The 11,951-nt window shown below is 43.5% G+C and overlaps 1 pseudogene; it reads right to left on the bottom strand.

Moving 5' to 3' along the window:
- Positions 1–6,317: 6,317 nt before the first annotated feature.
- LOC124557418 lies at positions 6,318–6,435 on the bottom strand (annotated as a pseudogene).
- Between the last annotated feature and the right edge of the window lie 5,516 nt (positions 6,436–11,951).

Genomic DNA, 11,951 nt, shown 5'->3' with positions numbered 1-11,951 from the left:
CTTTAATTTCAAAGTTCAGCTGGCTACAATATTTAAATTGCACAAGCACAAATTAAGAGTGCGAGTTTTGTTACCGTATTTTAGTTACCTGTGACTGCAGCTCAGCTTGGTACGTACTAAATTTTACTATTGTTAATAGTTCAGAATCATTTAATTCAAGTTCAAAGTTAAATCTCTTGTTTCTAAATTGCGTAGAGTCAAGTTGCTTTTGAAATGATTGTTGAGGTAGTCCAAGACTAACCGTATTTTACTGGATTTCGATGTGCTTCAGAAAGAAAGCTCACTATTAACTTCAGTCACTAAATTAACTTTCGATTTTCCGGTTTTATTAATTCTTTTGCTAAATTAAGTCAGAGTGTAGCGAAATTTATTACTTCTGACAAACTTTCAGTTTTCACACTACACGTGTCAACCTTCAGTTGCCACGCTTCTAGTGCTAATTATATGTGTAATAGCCTTTCTTTTTCAGTTACTATATTAATTGTCCTTAGGACTGGCGACCGTGATTTCCCCCAAATCTCAAATATCTAATTACCGCTAGTTAATTGTTAACGTAACGGCCACACATTTACTTTCTTTATTAACTTTACCCCTTTTCAAAATTAATTTCCACCAGTTTCATTTGCATTTTTCCTTTCATTTAGATGTAACCGTTTCCTCCCTCTTTACCGATAGATTAACTTCGGTGACGATTGCTTTTCCCAAATTTCCATTAGGTACACGCGGTTTAATTTTTCACTGTCATTAAGGTCGATAAATGAGGGGGGAGGTTACACGTGGCGACCTGGTGACAGGACAATCTTCAAATTTGAGGTTGTTCTGGACACGAATTTTGCATTGTGCAAATCTCGTAACAAAGTACTGGTTACGAAATGGTCGATACGTCAGCGAGAATATTCGTGTGAGGAATCCTAATTAGAGTTGAGATTTTGCATTTATATTGAAAATTATTAAAATGAGTGAAGGCAACAATTACCAAAATTTGGTAGACTTAGATACGGAACAATCGGTCGAACAGTGGGAAACGCGCACAGCGGTACCCATTGTTCCGGGGCAGGCGGCTAGCATGAAAGATGCGACCGCCGAAACGCAACAAAGAGCAGAAATGGAATTCCAGACTTTAGAAAATGTTTCGGAATCGGAAGTGAAAATCAAATCTGAATCCCTTGATGACGAATACGGGGGGAATTTAACTGAATTATTGAATGTTTTGATTAACGAAATCAAGAGTCAATCGGCAGAAATTAAAGATCAGGCTGCCAAGCAAGAAGCTCAGGCTGCCGAGCAAGCAGCTCAGGCTGCCAAGCAAGTAGCTCAGTCTGAAAAAATTGAACGAATGCTAGACAATCAGAACAAAGCTATTAATGTTGTTAACAACAATGTTGAAGTTGTTAACACAAAAGTTGATAAAATCAAAGACGATATTGTCGTGATTAATACCGAAATCGGTAACCTTAAACAGGAAATGATAGGCGTTCAGGCGGAAATTGCGAGCATAAATACTCGTTTTGATTCCGAAATTAGCAGAATCGAGAAAAGTGTAGGAGACGCAGTTGCTCCGATCATCGAGAATAAGGTGACGGAACAAATTCAATTAGTGAGAAAAGAGGATCAACAGAAGGTGGAAACTTAAAAGGCTTTAGTATCCGAAGTAGATACCAAAGTGACGAAGCAGGCTAACACCTGCGAAGAGAAAAAGAGGGAAGTGGAAACGCTTGCGACAACCACTTGCCAAGTGATTACGAGGGTGTCGGAATTAGAAAGGAAACTTGACGAAAAACAGAGCTATGTGCCAATCTGTGCACATAGTTCGGAGTTGTTGACGAAAGAGGAGCGGTTCGACCCCTTGAAAAAAGGCGGTATACACCCGACGGATTTCATTAAAAATTGTGAAAGAGTTTTACCCAGATCATGGACTAATGAGAGAAAAATTAATGCGGTTATTGATGTGTTGGCTGGTGATGCCAAGCGTTGGGGCCTAAACCTCAACATTACGAACCTGACTTTTGACGAGTTTAAAAATTTGTTTCTGGCTGAATACTGGTCAGAGCAAAAACAGCAAAGTGTCTGGCGCGAATTTGTCGTATCGAGGCCTTTCGATGCGAATTCGCGTGGCTCGATGAAGGAGTTTTGTGAGGGCTGGATCCGCAAGTTGGAATATTTGCGTGATCGCCGCACGGAATTTGAAATAGTCTGGGAACTCTACAAAAAGCTTCCAGATGATACAAAACGCTACGTAGGAAGCAATTACAGGACAATAAATGATTTCCTGGAAAGAGTGGAGGACGAGGACAATTGGCGCAATAATCGCGACAGTGGTAGAGGCCGTGGTAACAACAATGGGTACCACAGCAACCACACCAACGATAACCATGGGAATAATGCATACCGCAACCATGGCAGCAATAACAATAATGGTTCGGGCCGTAATAACAATCGGTACAATGCAAATAATAACCGGAATGACGGAAACCAGTATCATACTAGCGTGATACGGGCTGCGCAGAATAGTAATAACGCCAGAGGGTGTGACCAGCCGCCTCAGCAGTATCCGGGGAGCGTATCTGCTGGGACGAGACAGGGAAACCATTAGCCGCGCCGGTGAGGGGCCGACCGGGCGTGGAGAAATTTTGGCGGCCCAATAACAGGAGAAAACCCAGGTGTCGTCGTTATGAAAATTCCGTATGGAATAATCAACGGCGGGAGAGTGTGCCAGTGTTAGGAGAAAGGAGTGCGCCCACAAGTAGTAGATCAGCTGTAGACACGGCAGTAGGAAGTACATTCACTGTCAGTGAGAACAATTTAAGTAGTGTTCCGGAAATGGATTATAAAGTGGCAGCTGTAATACCCACAGCGGAACTGGAGATTGAGTTTAAGAATGATTCGCAAGTGTTGAAAGAAGATCAGATGTCGGATAAAACGTCCGTCATCGAGCGAGGGGATGCAGAGAGGGATGAGGTCTGGTTAAGGCAGTTCGGTCGCTTATACGACGAACTAAGAGATTATAGGGGCCTGTACGGGAGAAGTGTCTATGGGGAGCGCGGGCAGGATTTGCCGCGTCTCGTCCCGCAGGAAGATAGTGGTTGTGAAGTGATAGAAAGTTCTGGCCCTAACCGGCAGACTTTACTAGAAATAGTTGATGTTAATGGGGAGCACGAGCAAGATGCGTCGTGTTTCGTCCCGCAGGAGTTGAATGTTGAAGTAGTAACGGAAAGTTCTGGCCCTAACCGGCAGACTTTACCGAAAGTTGTAATGGTAGAAGTAGCCGACCCATCCGACGCGAACATCCAGTTTAAACATTGCGAGAGTATTAAGGAGAAAGATTACGAAAATTTTAGTGATAGCCGGACACAATTGGTAGAAAAGCACATAGATTTCAGCGTGTATGAGGTTAGAGCTGACGTTATGCGGTCAGACGGTAGCAGTGTGGGTTGCGCAGATCTAGAGGAAGTAATTGCAGATACTACTGGGCACATTTCTCCAGGTAGATTGGCAGATGAGATCAATCTGACTAAAGAGGAATCAACGAAGGTGACAATTAGTGAATTGATAGCAATGCGACACTCACTAGTTGACGAGTTACAGGAAAAGGTTTCGGTATTGGAGGCGAAGCTACAGACTAAGCCTCAGGACAAACGTGTTGAAATTAAAACTGTATGTGAAAAGAGGCTGAAAAAGCCGCCAGATAAACCGGATTTAGGATCTAAGCCGGATGGTTTTTTGTGGAATGACCTGGATATAGACGAGGATTTACTTTGGGAAAATAAAGAAACAGTCGAGGACAAGTGTAGACAGATAGTAGTGTCTGTTAATATGCACGACCTACAACTAAACGTGTTGATTGACACCGGTGCAGAATTGAGTGCTGTATCTGGGAAAATATTTGAGTTACTGAAAGACAGACCTGGCATCGTAGTTATGCCAGTAACAGGAGTGAAAATTATCGGTGCTACTGGGAAGGCCAGTAAACCGGTCACAAAACAGATTTTTGTCAACTTCGAGATATGTGGGGCACGATTTGAACAAGAGTTTGTCGTCGTGCCAGACTTAACTACGGAAGTAATTATCGGGTTAGATTGGCTGTTAAAGTACCGTGCAGTGATTAACTGCGAAAGCAAAACGTTGACATGTACGTCCCAAGATAAAACAATAGTAGTTAGTTTTGACGAGGCAGGAGACGGTGTGCATAGGCAATACCAGCCTATACACATTGTTAACTGGCCGAATGGTATTGACGTAGGTATGAATCTGAACTACTGTAATGTGAAGAATCTCGGCATTGACAATAATGTAGAAAGTGAATTGGAAAGTATTGTAGAAGGTGTGTCAAACGTAACACACGAACAAAGACGAGGCCGACTTTCCCGTACCTACTGCCATCACAACCATAGGGCATGGGGCAAATATGAAGCAGAATTTAAGAGAATTATGAACACCTTGAGACATGAATCGACTGGATTTTCTCCAGAGGACATCCTGTTGGATGACAGAAGTAAAAGTTTAGTGGAAGAGATAATCAAATTCCCTCCACGGATTAACATTAGTATTGGTGTGAAAAAAGATCGTTTGCGAGAAGTAATGAAGCTAAAAGCTGATGCTCGCATACGTCGTCATGACGCTAAAGCGCGTTTTGCTAAGTTTGCAATCGGAGACGTAGTACTTGTAAAAGCTCATGAGAACTCGAGCGAGATAGACAATGAAATCTCTAAATTTAAGTTTGTTTATAATGGACCATTGTAGACCTGAAATTGTACCAACCAAGGATTGATTAGTACCACAGATAGGGTAATTTGTACAGTATGTAGATATAGAGTGTAAGATTTAAGGATGTGCCATGTGGCGAGGCTTTTGCCTGACCTAGAGGTCATTAAAGAAGTTGTAATTAATAAGTAATTTATGTTGATTAAATGATTTAAGAGTTACTGAATATTAATCAATTTAAAAATCCAAGCTGCTAGTTTAAGTTTTCAGCTGAGTCACAGTAGATTAAGCAATGTAAATATGATTTTGTAATTAGCTGTAAGATTCCATAAATATGTGATTTACTAGTCATTGCCGATGTACTTAGACGCTGTTTTAAGTTTCAGGCTAGTACATGCGTGTGATGATGGACAGTGTTGAGTTATCCGCTGTGATAGTGTTTATGGACTCCTTGAGATTACTCGGGAGTGAGTTTTTCCGAAAGAATTCATTGGAACGGACGTTCTGGAAACGCCGTCACAAGGGCGAGTGAGATCAAGCGTGCCGCACACGCGGGCGCAACAATACTGCCGAGGCGAGCCGCTGTCGGCTCTTGTGCCGCTGTTGGCTCTTGGGCCGCTGTCGGCATTCTTTGTACTTGCGAGTACGAAAGGCGGAATAGTTTTTCTTCCCGGACAGCTGATGTGAAAGAATTCTGCTGTCAATATTTATGTTTTTTTTTCGATCTACTGAATATTATTTTCTTGTTTAGCGTTAAGTGGAATCTCATGACGAGATATTAACTATGAAAAGGTTATGTAAAAATGTGTATTCTATGTAATTAATTATTAATTTGCGTATTTTGATCTACCTGTTTTTATGACCATGTACTCTGATTAATTTTGCAAATAGTATTCCATTTCTCATAGTGTTACGAATTTTAATGATTTTGGAATAGCTAAACCATTTTCTATATTTTCTATGAATTTTAATATGTTGTCAACCTGTTTTATTTTGTGCAAGATGACAGAGTGGAATAAGATTAGGAGTGTCCCCACTCAATTATTATGGTCTAAAAATTGATTTATGATTAATTAGACGAATGCTAAATTTTGTTGATGTTTTGAGCATATGCATTTCCGCTGTTTCTTTTTTGGGACATTTTCTGAGTCTGTTTACGTTACACGAACATCCTCAGACAATGTGGGGCACGTGTAACGCCGGAAATGCATATACTCCTATTTCCATCTATTGTACTATTATTTTTTTTCCTTGTTTTGTTACCTCAAGATATGACATTTCTGTCTCTTTATATATTGTAATTGCTTTACTGTTTAGATATATATATATTTATGCACTTATGTCGATGTATAATTGGTTTGTTTCGTAAATATTATTTGTATTTTTACGCTGGGTCTTGCCTAGGGAAAACTGCGGTTTAATTTTTCACTGTCATTAAGGTCGATAAGTGAGGGGGAGGTTACATGTCATCCTCAGCTGAGGGTGCGGATAGGAGGGGCGTGTGGTCAGCACACTGGACTCCCGATCGTTATGATGGTTTTCTTTGACCGGAGCTGCTACTACTCGGTCGAAGAGCTCTTCAATTGGCATCACGAGGCTGAGTGCACCCCGAAAAATGGCAACAGTGCATGGCGGTCCGGATGGCCACCCATCCAAGTGCCCGCCACGCCCGACAGCGCTTAACTTCGGTGATCTGACGGGAACCGGTGTATCCACTGTGGCAAGGCCATTGCCTCGGAATTCTATAGTGCTTTAAAAACCCAATCACAACGTCAAATTCCCGACTGATCAATTTATTTTTCCCAAGAGCGCTACTGAGAGCAGACACATCAATCAAACCCCTCCACTGATTGTTTAAGGACATAGCAGGCAACTGAGCTGAAATTTGAAATTTCCATCCTAATGGACTTCCTACCAAATTACCTTAACGAGTTCATATCCACCAATAGGAGTCAAGGGGTGAAAAATCCAGAATGGTTTGGAAAGTGGGCAGTTGCGGGATCGAATCCCACCAAATGTAGCAGTCCTAGTATCCACCAATAGGATACAAGGAAAAAACTGGCTGCACACAAAGAGTATCGGTTTAATTAATAAGTCAGTCAATCTGATAGAGTAAGGGATTATTTTCAAGACGTCCACAGCGGGGGGTTTACCGGATATCTGTTCAGGACAAATGTAGGGTTAGTGCAGCACATGTCAGACCCTACCTACTTCTTATTGAATGTCCTTGTTCCATCTTCTACAGGTTTCCATAACAGTGGAAGTGTGAGAGTAAAGGGATGTACTGGCTACCAACGCCAGATCTGTATGAAAGGTGTGGAGGGCAGGAGAGGGGGTTGCATGGGAGGAGATCTGGGGGGACATCTTGGTCTGTTTGTGTTTGCATTTGTTGATTCACACAAACAGGAAGTAACGACTTGAGGGAGGGAGGGAGAGAGGGCGAGAGAGAGAGAGAGAGAGAGAGAGAGAGAGAGAGAGAGAGAGAGAGAGAAGCATGTGTATGAACAGGAATTTATCAGGTTTCAATATCAAAGAGTTGCCACCATCTGATACTTTGTTCTGTTATTAGCATGACTTGCGGTCTGTGCGCCGCAGGAGCTGGAGGCAGTTGACAATGCAGCAGCTGACAGCCATCGCGAGGTCCAAATGGGCGTACTGTTGACACTGGCATGTGCTGCACCTCAGCAGAGCGTCTGGTGTGTGGGTGTGTAATGTACCGGCCAGCACATCTGCCCCTGCAGTTGGTGCAAAGACTGGATCGAAATATTTTTAACCGTGTAATTACGTGCGGTGAGCTATGTTGATGTCGATTTCATGATGGTGTTCCTTGCGCAGTCAAATGGCTCAAATGGCTCTGAGCACTATGCAACTTAACTACTGAGGTCATCAGTCGCCTAGAACTTAGAACTAATTAAACCTAACTAACCTAAGGACAACACACACATCCATGCCCGAGGCAGGATTCGAACCTGCGACCGTAGCGGTCGCTCGGCTCCAGACTGTAGCGCCCAGAACCGCACGGCCACTCCGGCCGGATTGCGCAGTCAGAAAAAAAAGCTATCTATTTATTTAGTTCTTTTCAATGTTTGTTACAAGACCTGAAAGAGAATCATGAGCAAGAGAGATCTAACCCCTCTGAATTGAATTTTGTAAATAAACAGTATATCTTTTGCTATGTAATTGAATTTCCTGTTGTCAGATACTCCCTGTCCAGCACAGACTGAGTGCTTTTCCTGTCAATTTCCAGATGGGGGAGAGGAGGTGGAAGGTGGGGGATTTACCAGAGGGGGAGGGATTAGTTAGTTGATCGATTTAATTATTTATTCAGTCGAATTGATGAAGTGGGAGGGTTTATTCGAGTAACTTAGGCCTGAAAGTATGCTTGTATGGGCAAGAGGGAGTGAGGAGGGGGAGGCAGAGCGGAGGGGGAGGTGTGGAGGCTCTTTCTCGGAAGAACGGATTATCCACAGGGTGTCATAAATTAAGCCCATGGTGTCATAAACCGTTTAGGAGAACAATAGGTTAAGGTCAAAAGTCAATCAGCTGTCACAGTTTCATTAATTTTGCTCATCAATTTGACATCAAAAGTGGTGTAGAACGAACTTTGTCCTCCTACTGGCAGCATCTGATGTTTCCTTCCATGATCCATTGGTGGCTCGATTGCGCAAAACCTGTATTGCAGCGTTTGATGAACTGCGGTCGAGACACCATGCAATATTATTTTATGCTGCTGCAGGAGATATCCGCCCAACTACCATCACCAGGACGTCAGGCTGAAGTCCATTGAGTACAAGTGAGGATCACAATGCTTACGCGACCTTGTTTTGAGGGTACACTTTTGCATTCGCGTTGTCAAAACCAGGTCGGGGGTGATCTACCATCCATGCATCACATTATCGGCAGATGTCAAAGAACAATGATCCCCATGCTGGATATGTCAGATGGCTAGTGCCTGACGGCTCAAAAGGATATCGCCTACACCTTCCTAGATCATTACGTGTGCAGAGCTTTAGTGTCAGTGGTCTTCGACCATGTATTCGATAGAGTTCTTGTGAAGTTGCTGCGGCAGCTAGCCTTCTCCAGTCCTTCATACACGTCATCATGCTCCTTCTGCATGACAAGACTCGCGGGTTATGATCAAGGAACGTATAGTGTGCAGACACACTATAGCCTGATTTGTGAGGTGACGTTGCCCCCCTGTGAGTGGTTATGTACATATACCATTGCCATAGAGCCACTCTTACATGGACTACGATGTTGGCTGCAGGGGCATACATTGAGAGACCACACCTTTGTCTGCCATGCGTATGTGAACAATCTGGTGTTTTTTGTGTGTACACCAGACGAAATCCAAAGATCACAGGGCTGAATTGCCCAATACTGGGCCATAAGAGCAAGCTGCTTGAACTTGGACAAGTCTGGAGCGATGTTCATTGACAGTGGCTTCCCAGAAGAGAGCTTGGCCCCATACCCACTCCAGGATACGATCAAATTTTTGGGGGTTATCTTTATGCATGACAGTCGATGGACAAGACACCTTACCTGTACTCGTCTCCTACAAGGTATACGTACGGATGTCTGTAGCAACTTGGTGTGATCTTTGAGCGTGGTCCAGTAGGTGGTTTAAATCAACATCTATCTGGCGTCCAGGTTACCACACGTGGCCACGGCCCTCTGGATGGTGAAGGCGATTGCATCCAGTTTACAGGCAGTCTTTGGTTAGTTTGCCAGGGTCGGAATTATCATCATAGTGTCATAAGACACGCTCATCCTCCCTACGACAAAGGGCAGTCTTTGAATGATCAATGACCAAGTTAAAGCAGCCGCTTTATACGTCACCATGATGATGAAGATGTGGAAGCACCGCCAGCGCAGCTTCACAGAAGCTCTGATTGAAGAATTGGCCTTCACCTCTCACGAACCACTCACTGCTGTGACGCATATTTCACCAACACTATCCCCTCTAAACGAGTTTTTTGTGCACTTCAGCCGGCCAGAGTGTCAGAGCGGTTCTAGGCGCTACAGTCTGGAACCGCGCGACCGCTACGGTCGCGGGTTCGAATGTATGTGTGTGATGTCCTTAGGTTAGTTAGGTTTAAGTAGTTCTAAGTTCTAGGGGACTGATGACCTCAGAAGTTTAATCTCATAGTGCTCAGAGCCATTTCTTTTTTTAATTGTGCACTTCAGTTATGTCAACACTGATCTACCGAGTGAGCGGATGCAGGGGCCCCGTGATGTTTATTCCCATATGATGCGAGGCTGTCCCGAAATATGATTGAAAGCCCCATGGTTACCCGGCTGGTGGTCTGGCGTTCAGTGAATGGCGCTTTTCTCGGTTCCGACACCAGAACGGCCTGGTATCTGGTGGGCAACCACAAATATATGAACCGCCAAAGACCCCATTCCATACGTATGCTCGATTCCCTGTTATGTCCCCAGTGCCATCTATCTGTTACAGGCGAACACCGTCTGGAATGTGGGTCTACTGTAGACGTGTGGAGGTTGATGAGACTGATGTTGGCCCTCATTCAGCGAACGATCCCTACAACAGTGATTCCGACATTCCTTCGCATCCCAGACACGACGTTTTATCCACATACTAAGATCAATGCAGTGATATTGATCAAGAGGTTGACCATATTGTGTCTTTACCGTGATGAAGACTAACAGTTTTTCGATTTTTAGAACTTCCTATTGGAACGATTCACTCGTATACGACGCCGCTCGCGCTACCGCCAATACTTTGCTAATTATCTGGGCAGTATCTTCTTAGATCTTCGCCACAGTTGGGGTGTGCAGGGTATGAGAAGTTAACCTTATGTGCATGTTAATTTTGCGAAACGACACGGAGCAAGTGGCAGAACCATATGAAACCTTCCTTCTCAAAGACGTGCCTGGCCCTAATCGTGGGTTAGGAGGATCCATGGACATGTTGATCGATGGTAGCTTGGTTCAAATGGCTCTGAGCACTATGGGACTTAACATCTAGGGTCATCAGTCCCCTAGAACTTAGAACTACTTAAACCTAACTAACCTAAGGACATAACACACATCCATGCCCGAGGCAGGAATCGAACCTGCGACCGTAGCAGTCGCGCGGCTCCGGACTGAGCGCCTAGAACCGCTAGACCACCGCGGCCGGCGATCGATGGTAGCAATGGGTGTAGTGTCAAATGTTGGTTCCACCAGAAGGGCGGTCTTTGTTGTTGTTTGTTGTTGTGGTCTTCAGCCTAAAGACTGGTTTCCTTCTTCTGCAAGGAATCCGTGTTACTCTTTTGCAACTGTAACTCATTAAACTGCTAGTTCGGTAATTTTCATATCTGTCAGCACCCGCATTCTTTGAAATTGGAATTATTATATTCTTCTTGAAGGATGAAGGCATTTCGCCTGTCTCATGCATCTTGCTCACCAGATGGAAGAGTTTTGACATCGCTGGCTCTCCCAAGGCTATCTGTAGCTCTAACGGAATGTTGTCTTCCCCTGGGGCATTGTTTCCATTGAAGTCTTTCAGTGCTTTGTCAAATTCTTCATGCAGTATCATATCTCCTTTCTCATCTTCATCTATGTCTTCTTCCATTTACATAATACTGCCCTTAAGTACATCTCCCTTGTATAGACCCTCTGTATACTGCTTCCACCTTTCTGCTTTCCCTTCTTTACTTAAGACTGGTTTTCTATCTGAGCTCTTGATATTCGTACAGCTGGTTCTCTTTTCTCCAAAGGTTCTTTAGTTTTCCTGTCGGCGGCATCTATCTTACCCATAGTGAGATACTTTCTACATCCTTATATTTCTCCTCTACCCATTCCTGCTTAGCCATTTCGCACTTCCTGTCGATCTTAGTTTTTAGACGTTTGTATTCCCTTTCGCCTGCTTCATTTACTGCATTTTTATATTTTCTCCTTTCATCGATTGAATTCAATATCTCTTCTGTTACCCAAGGATTCCTCCTGGCCCTCATCTTTATACCTACTTGATCCTCTGCTGGCTTCATTATTTCATCTCTCAAAGCTACCCATTATTTTTCTACTGTATCCCTTTCAGCTGTTCTTGTCAATCGTTCCCTAATACTCCCTCTGAAACTCTATAACTTCTGGTTCTTACAGTTTATCCAGGTCTCATTTCCGTAAAATCCTGCATTTTTGCAGTTTCTTCAGTTTTAATGTCTTGGTCATAAACAGCAAATTGTGTTCAGAGTTCACATCTGCCCCTGGAAATGTCTTACAATTTAAAACCTGGTTCCGAAATCTCT

This window comes from Schistocerca americana, chromosome X (assembly GCF_021461395.2).
Source record: "Schistocerca americana isolate TAMUIC-IGC-003095 chromosome X, iqSchAmer2.1, whole genome shotgun sequence".
NCBI classification, from domain to species: Eukaryota; Metazoa; Arthropoda; class Insecta; order Orthoptera; family Acrididae; genus Schistocerca; species Schistocerca americana.
Note: the sequence above shows the minus strand (reverse complement) of the source record. Positions and strands in the feature narration are given on the sequence as shown.